The sequence below is a fragment of the Sorex fumeus genome, unplaced genomic scaffold (assembly GCF_029834395.1).
Source record: "Sorex fumeus unplaced genomic scaffold, SorFum_2.1 ptg000051l, whole genome shotgun sequence".
NCBI classification, from domain to species: Eukaryota; Metazoa; Chordata; class Mammalia; order Eulipotyphla; family Soricidae; genus Sorex; species Sorex fumeus.
This window is the reverse complement of record NW_026606108.1, coordinates 32,807,867-32,821,161: the sequence shown is the minus strand read 5'-3', so window position 1 is coordinate 32,821,161 and position 13,295 is coordinate 32,807,867. Positions and strand designations below refer to the sequence as shown.

At 42.6% G+C, this 13,295-nt stretch overlaps 1 protein-coding gene across 3 annotated transcripts in view; it reads left to right on the top strand.

Annotated features, from left to right (window-relative positions):
• AFF4 (ALF transcription elongation factor 4) overlaps window positions 1-13,295 on the top strand; it is a 92,074-nt gene that overhangs the window by 690 nt on the left and 78,089 nt on the right. The window lies entirely within an intron of this gene.

Sequence of the window (13,295 nt, the reverse complement as noted above, 5' to 3'; positions counted from 1 at the left end):
CTTCTTTTTCTTTCCACAACCCTCCTCAGTTTCAAGTTATTTCTAGTGGGAGAGAAAATGGGCCTGGATCCTGGCTCTCATCACCTTACTAGTTCTCGCTTTCCTTCTCGCGATCCTGCGCGCGGCTCCCCCTCCCCCCGCCAAAAAAGGGGGGGGGGGGGAGGAAAATTTCCGCCTCGGACGAGCGTAGGGCTTGACTAAAAATGGGAACGAGGAGGGGGGTGTGATTCTTGGACCCCCCTTCCTCCCCCCTCCCGGGTTTGGGTCTCTGCTCGGCGACCAGCCGGGCGGTGGATATTGATGTTTTAGGCCTTTTCCTCCAGCTGCCTGTGCCCGGGGTTAATCTCGTAATTGACGTCAGTGCTTTGTTCCTTCCACTTTGCTGTTCCCTTCCACTCTTTTGAGGATGGAGCGTGGGGGTCTCGGCGGAGTTGGCGGGGTCCCCGTCGTTTGCGCGCTCGCTTGCTCGCTCGCTCTCGCGCTCTCGCTCCCTCGCTCTCTCTCGCTCTCTCTCTCTCTCTCACTCACTCTCTCACACACACACACGCACACGCACGCACACGCACATACCGTTTGTAGGAAGTGGAAAGTGCGGGTCTCAAATGCTCGCGTCGGGAGTTGAGACTCCGCGGGGAAGAGTTCGTGCTCTCGTAGGCTGTAGTTGCCATGAAGAATTGGGCGATTTCTTTCGTCCCTGCTGGCCATATGGAGGTTTTAAACTCAGACCTGGCCCTTTTCCAGTCACCGGCATTTTTTTTTCTCCCCCCGCCCCCAAGCCCCCCTCCCCCACCGCTCCGGACCGAATTTATCTTTCGGTGCCTGTGAATGGTAGTGTTTTGTAAAATGCGACATTTAAAAATCTGTTGGTTTTTGTTGTTATTTTTAGAGCTTAAAGCTTTGTTTCCGTATTAATTCTGCCAAGGGCTCCTTTTTTTTTTTAAAAAAAAATTTAACTGTCCTTTAACACCCAAATGGAAATGTTTATGAGGAATCTCTTAATTTGGCGTCTGATAAAGAGCCTTTGTGGCCTGTGCGCCTCTCTAGAATCATTTTGGTAATACGTGCATACAGAAGTGTTGGCAAGTGGCCACTTGATTTTTAACAAAGCTGGCTTTTAAATTTTTCACCGGCTTATTTTATTTTTCTTATTCATTACTGCGTCTCTCAGTTTCTAAACTGAACCCTCGCGGGGAGGGGCCTCCCCAAATAATGTTATTTTAAATTATCTTTTAAAGTTGGTTTACCTGGAAGCGCTAATTTTTTTTTTCTTTCAAACCAGCAGTTTTATTCACTTTGTGGTGATTTGCAAAGTGACTTTTTTTTTTTGGTTAGTTTTCAGGGGCTTTAAATAAAATTGTGTGTTAAATTGGGACAAGATAAGGATGTGATCTAAGAGGGTTTGTTTTAAAGAGCTTAGCTAATTTGGAACTGGCGTACAATTTTGGGGTTTTGAGGTGGTTCTGTAGTGCTTTGAGGAAGCTGTGTAAGAATTCTTACAAATAGAATATTTTCTTTCAGATACACTTTCAGCTTGTCAGATGACAACGTTCTGTTTTCTGTGCTTTTCAGTGATTTGTACCTTTTCTATAACTTGCTATCTTCTGCTTTGTGCTGCAGATTTATTACAGGTCCGTAGTAGCCTGCACAGCAAGAACCATATTTATATCATAACTCAGTATTTTATTTATACACTTAGTAGTTTGAATTTAAACAAGATAATATTTTGAATTTGAAATTTGTTACTCTGTCAAGTTACTCAATCTTAAATTTTCACGCGAAATGATCACCTAGAGAAAGTTGAATGAGTAAGTGATTGGTGTTTGAAGGGGGAAAATGTCAGTCAGCTACAGAATATGATAAGGTGAAGCTTTCTAAAAGTTATCTTACTTTTTTGAGGAGTTATGGTAAATGTCATGTTTTTATGTCTACCTGAGAGGAACAAAGAAAACAGGTATTTCTTCTTTTGTGGCCATCTACTGGCTTAGAATGGAGTCCAAAATGTACAAGTCTTCTTTCTCTTTTTTTTATAAAACCAAAGGAATGGTCCTAAGTATTGAAAACATGCCTGGACAAGGACCCCAAAAATACATTGTGTATTTTAAATGTTGATGACTTAGATTTTATTTTTTAACTTGAACCTTTTTTTTGGTGTTTTTTTTTAAAATTTTTTTTGGGGGGGTCACACCTAGAGATGCACAGGGGTTAGTTACTCTTGGCTCTGCACTCAGGAGTTACTCCTGGCGGTGCTCAGGGGACCATATGGGATGCTGGGAATCGAACCTGGGTCTGCTGCGTGCAAGGCAAACACCCTACCTGCTGTGCTATCACTCCAGCCCTTAACCCTTTTTTTGGTTGGTTGGTTGGTTGGTTTGTTCCTGGGCCACACCCGGCATTGCTTGTGGGTAACTCTGGGCTCTGCACTTAGGAATCATGCTTTGGGACCAGATGGGATGTCAGAGATGCAAGTTGCCTTATCCGCTCTCCTATCTTTCTGACCCCTATTTTAAATCTTTTCTTAAGATATCTTACTATTTAAAAAAAATAAATAAAACCCACAAAACTTTGTGTTACAGAGATTTCCCAATATTTGAATCCTTTTTTTGGGAGGCTGAGGTGGCCACACTCAGCGATACTCAGGGGTTTGCTCTCCTGGCACTGCTTGGGGGACTCTATGGGAACCAAGCCTGGATGGGCCCGTTGAACTCTGTTTTTACTCATTTGCTTATTAAGCACCCTAAGTTTTGTACATTTCCTTTTTCGTTTCTTCTGATAAATTGGCAATTATGTTTGATTTTTAAGAGGCTGTTGGTCCCATTTATTGTGAAAGAATGTGTAGCATTGACTGCAAAATCCTTTGCTACTTTTTCATTTGGTGTAAGAAAAGCAAAACCCACTTGTAGTGCCCCTCTATACTCACTCATCTTGGTTGTTTGAAATGATACTCTAGTAAATGGAAGAGGGCAGTAATAAACAATATAGTTACTGAGTTTTGACTGACCACCTGTTTTTATAGGTCTTGATGTTAACTTTTTTTGTGGGGGTCCACAACGAGCAATGCCTAGAGGTTATTCCTAGCTTTGCATGAAATACTCCTGGTAGTGCTAGGGTGATCATATGGGATGCCAGGTATTGATCCTGGGTTGGCCATGAGCAAGGCAAGTACCCTCCTCCCGCTGTACTGTGATTCCAGCCCCTTGATGTTCATTTTCACCAGCGTCATTTCCTGAGAATTTTAGTGATACTGGCACATGGATAATAATTAGAACCTCTTTGAGTTTATAACGAAAATATTTTCAAACATTTTATTTATTTATTTTTTTTGGTTTTTGGGCCACACCCAATTGTGCTCAGGGCTTCCTCCTGGTTCTGTTCAAGGATCACTGTTGACAGTACTTGGGCGGACCATATGCATTGTGAGGCATCGAACGACAGTTGATTGGCAGGGCAAGCATATTAACTCCTATACTATCTCTCCAGGTGCCCAGACGTTTTAATATTGAGACTACTACTGGTTCGTAGGCGGGAGGAAGTCCTATTTGCTACCTACCTGTTTTTAGCTGTACTTTTTAAATTATTGTGTGGTTTGGGGCCATACTTGGTGGTGCGTAGGGCTTACTCCTGGCTCTGCACTCAGGGATCACTCTTGGTAGGGCTTGACCATGGGACCATGAAGTACTGAGGATGGAACCTAGGTTGGCTTCATGCAAGGCAAGAGCCCTGTCTACTATACTCTCTCTCTCTCTCTCTCCCCCCCCCCCCCCTTTTTGGGTCACACCTGGCAATACTCAGGGGTTACTCTTCACTCTGCACTCAGGAATTACTTCTGACGTGCTCAGGGTACTCAGGGGACCATATGGGATGCTGGGGATCGACCCGGATCAGCTTCATGCAAGGCAGACACCATCCCTACTGTACTGTTGCTCCGGCCCTGTACTATCTCTCTTGCCCCTAGCTGTACTTTATTTAAAAATCTGTAACCTGAGGAATGTTCTGAAGGAAGGGTTTTCATGTAATGTTACCTCTCTAGAAGTGTCTGATGAACTGTGGTGCTTTTAGGCATATATACACAGCTTATCAGTGGATTTTTTTTTTGAGGGGCATGGACAGTGGCACACCTGGCTGTGCTCAGGGCTTATTCTGTGTTAAGGGATCACTCCTGCTGGCTGGCTCAGCGGACCATTATGGGGTGCTGGATTTTGAACCCAGGTCAGTTACATCCTTACCAGCTGTGCTTTATCTCTGGCCCATGGCTACTATTTTTTTGAGTGGGGCTACTCCCAGTCTTGCTGGGAGCCGGGGGGATGTGGGGAGCAGTGCATCTGGTTCAGGGATTGACCTCAGTGCTTCATATACCATGCTAGACTTGTATATTTGAGCCACATTCCCAGTCCTTAATGGGTCCTATTTTATTATTTAAAAAATTAAAAAAAAATGTTATTGGGGCTGGATATAAGTACAGTGACTTATATGCAGACTAAACTCAGCACTCGGTTTAGTCCCGTCACTGTTCCCTACTATGTCTAATGGAGACGTTACTGGGCCCGCTCGAGCAAATCGACGATCAACGGGAGGGCCTTTACCTTTACCTTTACTGTTCCCTAAAAACAGAACAAGCAAACAGTTTTTGTTGAGGTTAAACCTGGTGGTGTGGGGGCATGTGATGTTGAAGAACTCAGAATCTCATATACAAAGCATGTGATCTACACAACACCCAAAAAAAGAGAGAGAACACAAGGGATTGCCCTGCCACAGAGGCAGGGTGGGATGGGGGGTATGGGGGTGGGGGGATATTATCCATGGTGGTGGAAAATGGGCACTCGTGGAGGGATGGGTATTTGATCATTGTATAATCGAAACCCAAGCACAAAAAATTGTAAATCTACAACTGTACCTCATGGTGTTTCACTAATAATAAAAAAAAAAAACATGTGGTCTAACATTCCAGTCACATCCCTAGCCCTAGAAGTGTTTTATTTTTAATTCATTTTTTAAATGTGAGGCAAGGGCTGTCCTCATGAGCTGCATTTCTTGACTACCTCTCCCAGTCTCATTAGTGGGTTCAGGCTCATTAGTGGGTAGTATTTTTTGTTTGTTTTGTTTTTGGGTCACACTCAGCCTGCTCAGGTTTGGGTCACTCTTGGCTCTGCATCTAGAAATTACTACTGGTGGTGCTTGGAGTTGTGATAGGGGATGCTTAGAATCAAACCCAGGTTGGCAAGGCTTAGCTCCCTACTAGTTAGTACTATAGTTCTATACCCTTTAAATGGATTATTTTGATCATCATGTCCTAGGATAGATTAAAGATCTGCATGCATTCTTCTCTTAAAGTTGTAGAGAGGTATGTGTGGATGCCAGTATGACTGCCCAGAGATACTGTTATGCATCCTGGACCTGACCTCCCTGGGGTTACTTTGGGCCTGAATGGTTTTCATTTTGTTGGTTTGGAATTATGTAATTCAGTTTCGATTTTTCCTTTTCATGTTATTATAAGGGAAGAGATAGTTTGGGGTTTTTTTTTGTGGGTCATACCTGGTAATGCACAGGGGTTACTCCTGGCTCTGCACTCAGGAATTATTCCTGGTGGTGCTCAGGGGACCATATGGGATGCTGGGAATTGAACCCGGGTCGGCCAGGTGCAAGGCAAATGCCCTAGCCACTGTGCTGTCGCTTCAGCACCAGGAAGAGAGAGTTTTTTAGAAAGGTGAATAAAGGCCAACACTGCATAAGCAGGCTTTCCTGCTGTTTAGCAGTTGCTACCATTTCTTTTTTCTGGAATATCACTTTTTTTTTGTTTCTTGCCTGTTAAAATTTCACTGTTTCAAAGACCCAGTACAAGTTCCTTTACCTTCAGTTTTGCTTTATTCTCCACCTTGTTCCAGTTAAGACCAGTCCCTTTGGCTCCCTCTTTTATCTTTCTCCATTATTTGTCATATAACCGACTAGGGGCCTTCTGGGGGCCTTCTAACATAGTATATTAGGGAAGACACACTAGTGAAAAACTTTGTGTACTATTTCATTTTTTTACTTCTAAAAGATAAAGATTAAATGAATTCAATTTTCTCACTACAAAAAATTAGCTAATGCCTTCACCTCATACATCCCATGGCTAATTATTTAGGCTTTGGAGCCATAGCTGGCAGTGCTCCAGGGTTACTCCTGGTTGTGCTCAGGGGACCATGTAATGCCAGGGATTGAACCAGGGTTGGCTGCATGGAAGGAAAGATGTTATCTTTCTGGTCTTTATAGTTTTTTTATTAGGATTTTTTTTAAGGGCTAGATAGATAGCTTGGTAGGCTGGAGCACATGCTTTGCATTCAGCAAACCTCAGTTTGTGCCTTGGCATTGCACAGTTTCCCAGATACCGCCGAGAGCAACTCCCAATTACAGAGCTGGTAGTGTCCCCTTGGTGTGGGAAGGGAAGGGGAGGGGAGGGGGAGAGGAAGAGAAAAATTCATTTAGGATCTCATATGTGAGACATGTGCTATATTACTGAGCCACAGTTTTCAAAAAATATTTATTTTTGAGTCTCTTCATTGTTATTCAGGGACCTTGGGGACCGCAGAGGGCCACCAAGGCCATACCTGGCAATGCTCAGAGGGCTCAGTCCCTCTGAGTGTGGTGCTCAGTCCCTAGCACCTGATGGTGCTGGAGTCAGAGCAAAGTGCAGCATAGTGCACAAAATTCAAAATACTGGGACTGGAGAGATAGTACAGTGGGTCAGATATTTGTCATGCACCCAGCCGTCCTGGGTTTGATCCCCAGCATCCTACATGGTTCCCCTAGCACCACCAGGAGTAATTGTGCAGCGGATCATGATGCGTTTGCCTTGCACCAGCCGTTCCGGGTTTGATCCCTGGTATTCTGTGTGGGTCCCTGAGCATCACCAGGAGTAATTCGTAAGTACAGAGCCAGGAACAACCTCTGAGCATTGCTGGGTGTGGTCCGAAAACAACCCAAAATATTTACCGTGTGGTTTTTAAAAAAAAAATGCCTGTTGATTTCTGTCTTAGATCTTAGTGGATACTAATCTGAGGCTTGCCTAACAGTCCAGCAGTTCATTATAAGGTTTCTTTTTACTTTGGTGATGGTAGAGTTTTGTTTTGTCTTTTGCTTTGGAGACTGTACCCAATGGTGCTCATGAGGCCAGGTGGGTGTGCTGTTCCTTGCTCTGTGTTTGTGGATTACTTCATAGTGGTGGGGGATCACATAGTCCTGGGAATCTAATCCTGATCTCCTGCTCTAGAAACATGCATGCTAACTAGTTGAGCTACCTCTCCAGCATTATTAAGGATTTTTGTTTGGTTGCGAAATATGCAGTAATAGGTAAGCACATATGTATAGTTGTATATATGCACATTCCCACACATACATATATACATACTTTTTTTTTTTCAAAACTGTTGGAATCTGGTCATGGACCTTGCTTTAAGTTAGAGATTCAGATGGTACTTGTACACCGTAGTTTGAAGGTAGGATCATACTGTAGGTTGTATTATAACATGTTGCTTTCGTATAGCTTTGTTGTTTTTGCTTGTTTTGGTTCTGGTTTTGGTTTTTGGGCCATACCAAAAGGGATTACTCTGGCTTTACACTCTGGAATTACTCCTGGCAGTGTTTGGGACCGAACAGTATGCCGGGGATCAAACCTGTGTTGACTAATGCAAGCTAAACACCCTACCTGCTGTACCATCCCTTTGTCCTATAGCTTTGTGAATAGAGGGTCAGAATTTCCAGAAAAGATGTGGAGTGGGGCTAGTCTAGAAGTGGATTGATCAAATAGTCCCTTTAAAGTGTTCATCCTGTATAAGTTAACTAGTTCACTATTTCTGGCCTTATTCCCAGATCTTACTCTTTTCTTTTCCTTTGTGAATTGCACCACAATAAATGATTTTTGAAACTCGTTTGTCCTTGACTTTGGTTTTACTGCTCATAGCTGGCTGACCTCAAGATTCGACTTCCTTCACACCTTTAAATCCAGACTTATCTTTACATTACTTACATCTCTGCTATTACTGTTTTAGTTTATGCTTTAGTTCCTCACCTCGATCATTGCATTGTGACAGTGTTCTTATTTGTTTCCTTATTGCCATCCTGATCTACTTACTCCACCATAGTGGTTGTTTTCTAATCTGTGGATCAGATATTTTTCACATCTCTTTAAACTTGTTAGTAGTGCTTCATTTTCCATGAACTGCCTGATAGCCAAATGCTCCCCTGGGACTTTGTTGCTGTGTTTTGATTTTATTATTCTGTTTGTGCCAAGTTTTTTTTATTTCGTTTTGTTTTTGGACCACACCTGGCTGTGCTCAGGAGTATCAAGTTTTAATGCATTATACTAGTGATGATTTTGTTGGGGCTGAGAAAGGTAAAATGATAAGTTAAAATTGTTAATAATGTTGTGGTATGTGTAAGGCAGGCCAAACCCAGAAGAACACTGGAATTAGTATTATATTTTCTTTTTTTGTTTTTTGAGCCACACCTGGCAGAACTCAGGGCTAAACTTCTGACTCTGCTGAGGGATCACACCTGGTGGGGCTCTGGGGACCATATCAGTTGCCAGGGATCAAATGTAGGTTGAACATGTTCAAGACAAATTCTCTACCCTCTGTACTATCTCTCCTGCCTCATATTTAAACTATATTATTAACATAACTTTTAAATGATCCCAATTTGATTTTCTTGGAAAGGCATCTTTATAGTCTTTGAATTTGAGAAACAATCCCCAGATTTAATTTTTGTCCTTTTGGGGGGAGGAGAGAAGGGGAGGCCAGGCTCAGTGGTGCTCAGGGCCTATTCCTTATGTGCTTGGAAGACCATATAGTAAGACCATATAGTGTGCCAGGGAGCGAACCCAGGTTAGCATGTGCCTTACCCACTGTACTACTGCTTAGGCCCCATAGTTTGATCTTGCTTATATCTCCCTCAACCCCCATATTTATTTATTTATTTATTCATTCATTCATTCTCTGGCCTCTTTGGAGTTTTATTTATTTAATTTTTATTAGTGAGACACCATGAGGTACAGTTGTAGATTTACAAATTTTGTGCTTGAGTTTCAATTATCAGTAATATATTTATATGATCAAATACCCATCCCTCCACCAGTGCCCATTTCCCACTACCACAGATAGATCCCAGTATCCCTCCCACCCCCTATCCCCCCCCATCCCACCCTGCCTCTGTGTCAGGGCATTCCCCTCTGTTCTCTCTCTCCTCTTGGGTGTTGTGGTTTGCAAAAGAGGCATTGAGTGGCAGTCATGTTCGGGCTATAGTCTACTTTCAGCATGCTTCTCCCATCCTGGGAGGATCTTCCCAACACCCTTTATTTGGTGCTCCCTTCTCTGTCTGAGCTCCCTTTTCCCCTAGCATGTATGGCTGGCCTCCAAGCCATGGAGCAAAATTCCTGGTATTAATCTCGGCCATTCTTGGGTGTTAGTCTCCTATTTTGTTACTTTATGTTCCCCAGATGAATGCAGTCTTTCTATGTCTATCCCTCTCTTTCTGACTCATTTCGCTTAACATGATACTTTCCATGTAGTACCACTTGAATGTAAATTTCATGACTTCATCTTTTCTAACTGCTGCATAGTACTGCATTGTGTAGATATATCAAAGTTTCTTTAACCAGTCATCTGTTCTCGGGCACTCAGGTTTTTTCCAGGTTCTGGCTGATGTAAAGAGTGCTGCAATGAACAAACAAGTGCAGATGTTACTTTGACTATACTTTTTTGCTTCTCTGGGATATATTCTCAGGAGTGGTATTCCTGGGTCAATGGGAGCTCAATTTCTAATTTTTTGAGAATCGTCCATACTGTTTTCCAAAAGGGCTGAACCAGTCAGCATTCCCACCAGCAGTGAAGGAGGGTCCCTTTCTCGCCACATCCGCGCCAGCGCTGGTTGCTTTTGTTCTTGTGGATGTGGGCCAGTCTCTGTGGTGTAAAATGATATCTCATTGTGTCAACCCCCATTTTTAAACTATTCGTGATTCATCTTTTATCCCTGAATGTGCACAATTGATTTTCTCAGAATCTTCTTCCTGTCCTATCCCACCCTGTTGGATTTTGTTTCACACCCTGCAGTCCTCAGGATTTACTCCCAGCTCTGTGCTCAGGGGTCACACCTGGCTAGCACTTGTTGCACCATGCAATGGCAGGTGTAGCATCAGGGCCCCCTGTATTCAAAGTCTAGGGTCTGTTCAGCCATTTGCGCCATCTCTCCAGGCCTTTCTATTTTTTTCTTTTGGGGTCACATCTGCCAATGCTCAGGAATTGCTCCTAGCAGTGCTCAGGGGATTATATGAGATTTCGGGGATAGAATCCAGGTCAGCAGCATGCAAGGCAAACGCCCTACCAGCTAAACTGTCACTCCAGCCCCCCCCCCCGCCCCCCCTTTCTTTAGTAAGGCTAACTGCATCTTTGTCTTGGAGGTTAAAGACACATACAGTTTTTACCTCCTTAGCCCTGGTGCAGTGTCTGGCACAGTATATGTACTCGAACCACAGTCTTAACATTGTACCTTACATGTAGTCCAGGTATGTACTGAAGAAACAGATTTTAAAATCTGAGTTATAAAATCCTCAGAATTCCTTCGGAGCCAGGGAGGTAGTACAGAGATGAAGACACTTGCCTCACGTGGTGCCAACTCCATTTAGATCTCTGGCATCACATGGTTCCCTGAGCACAGAGCTGGGAGTAGCTCCCAAGCACGACTGGATGTGACCGCAAAATTCAAGGGGTTGCGGAAGAACTTCTGAATCCGGTTAAATATATTACAAGTTTGAATTAGGAAAAAACATCCTTTATAAATGTACATCCCTGGCAATACTCTGTGGGAATCCAGGCCTCACGTGCTCAAGGGCCCTTTGGGGTCACTGGTACCACATCAAGCATGATAGAAAATAGTTTGAAAGTAGGTTTACTTTATATTTTCTTTATATTTTCACTAGTTGAACTTTCAAAGTAATGTTTTTAATGTCATAATAAGTAGCTCATTTATGATTTAGGAATTTTTTTGGTGGATGATTAAAGAGCAGTAACCTTAAATGCCGTTACAGTGCATTTTTTTGTATTTGTTTTGCCTTGTTTTCAGGCCACACCTGACAATACTCGGGCTAATCCTGGTTCTGTTCTCAGGGAACCCTGGGATCAAACCTGGGTCACTTGAATGCATGGCAAGCACCCTACTTGCTATTCTATTGCTCCGATCCCCTTTTTAAAAAAAATTTTTGGGGGGGAGGGGAGAGCTACACCTTGGACGCTCAGGTTATTCCTGCCTCTGCACTCAAGAATTACTCCTGAAGGACTCGGAGAAGCATATGAGATGCAAGGAATTTAACGTGGCATGCAGGACAAGTGCCCCTTTTTCTGTCCCAAATCACCTTCTTTAGTGGGTGGATAGGGTGGGTGTTTGCCTTTTGGGCTATTCCTGGCAGTGCTTAGAGTCTATCTTTGTAAGGTTTGGGGATCCTGAGGTTCTGGAGATTGAACTTAGTCCACCCATTTTCCTGGACTGAACCTCCTTAAAACAGTATTCTTATGTATATTTTAGTAGGGGCTGGAGTGATAGCACAGTGTCTGCCTTGCATGAGGCCAACCCGGCCTACCCGAGTTCAATTCCTGCGCCCCTCTTAAAGAGCCCAGCAAGCTACCGAGAGTATCTCGCCCGCATGACAAAGCCTGGCAAGCTACCCGTGATGTATTTGATATGCCAAACACAGTAACAAGTCTCAGCAATATTACTGGGCCCGCTTGAGCAAATCGATGAATAACAGGAAGACAGATGACAGTGATTTTAGCAGAATTCCATTATAGAATTTAGGTTAATAGTGCTATAGAACATGAATTAATTTAAATTTATAAACACTGAGTTTATGCTTTCTTTAGTATATTAGCATTTTTCTTGAACCTTGTTTTTAGTATTTTGAGGGAATAAACATTTCAGAAAATCTAGGTACTTTATTACCATATATGCAAATAAATATATTCTCAACACATGCAAATAAAGATGATTCAGCTAATGAGAAAAAATTTCATTTTTAGTGTAAACCTTAAGAAACTATGTCTGAGATGCAAAATGAAGTTATAATCTGCCTCCTGGGGAGATGTGGGATGGGAAGGAGAGAGACAAGAGTCTTTCCCTGCACTGGCAAGTGGTGTACCTAGCTCATAAAAAAAAAAAAAAATTAAAAAGACTGGGCTAGAGAGTTAGCACAGCAGGGAAGGCACTTGAGCGAGGAATAATACAGAGCGAGGAATAACCCCTTAGGATTGCCAGGTATGTCTCTCCCTCTCCCCTGACCCCCACCAAAAATAAAAAACAAAAACAAAAACCAAGACTGCAGAATGGCATCTCAGCAGAGCACAGGCCTCATATTTGCAAGGCCCTGGTTCCATCCCTGGTACTACCCCCTCCCCCAAAAAACATATCTGTATCTTTATATAATTTTTTTTAATGTAGGAGTACTGCTATTTATTCAGCCACTGGTTAGCTGATTGAATTGTGCATGAACTCCACCTTACTTTTTAAAAAATTTTTTATAATTTTATTTATTGAATCACCGTGAGAGCTGTGTCTTTATATAATTTTTAAAGCCTGGTGTTGGAATGATGTAGTCATGAAAAGTATAATTAATGGTATTATAAATCCTGATGCGATGCCTTAATAAAAAGTGATCTTTTTGTGGGGGGGGGGAGAGAAACTATGTCTACTGTTTTCTGCATGTGTGCATTTTTGGAGATGGGGTGCTCACTCTTGATAGTGCTTAGGGGGCCAGAGCATGCATTCTGTGCATTTGAACTATCTTTTACATTTTAATGTAATAAAATGACTTTCTTTTTGTCTTTCATGCTTGCATAATTTCCTCTTAATTTTCTTGGGTACTATAAATAAAAGTCTTAAAGGGTTGAACAGATCATTTCTTTGTGAATATTATAGACAGACTCAGTATATATACCTTTTCAGTTTTCCAAGTATGGTTCTGAAATGTTATAGTCTAGCACTTAAATTTGATGAACTTTTTTAAAAAGTTTTTTTTGGCTTTTTGGGTCACACCTGATGATGCACAGGGGTTACTCCTGGCTTTGCACTCAGGAATTTCTCCTGGTGGTGCTTGGGGGACCAAATGGGATGCTGGGAATTGAACCCGGTTGGCCATGTACAAGACGAAGGTCCTACCCGCTATGCTATCTCTCTAACCCTGATTTAATGTTTTTTTTTTTAAATTTTGAATTGTTTTGGGGTCAGTTGCGGCTACTACGGTGTGAGCATCTCCCTGGTGGTGCTTATGGGACTACTAC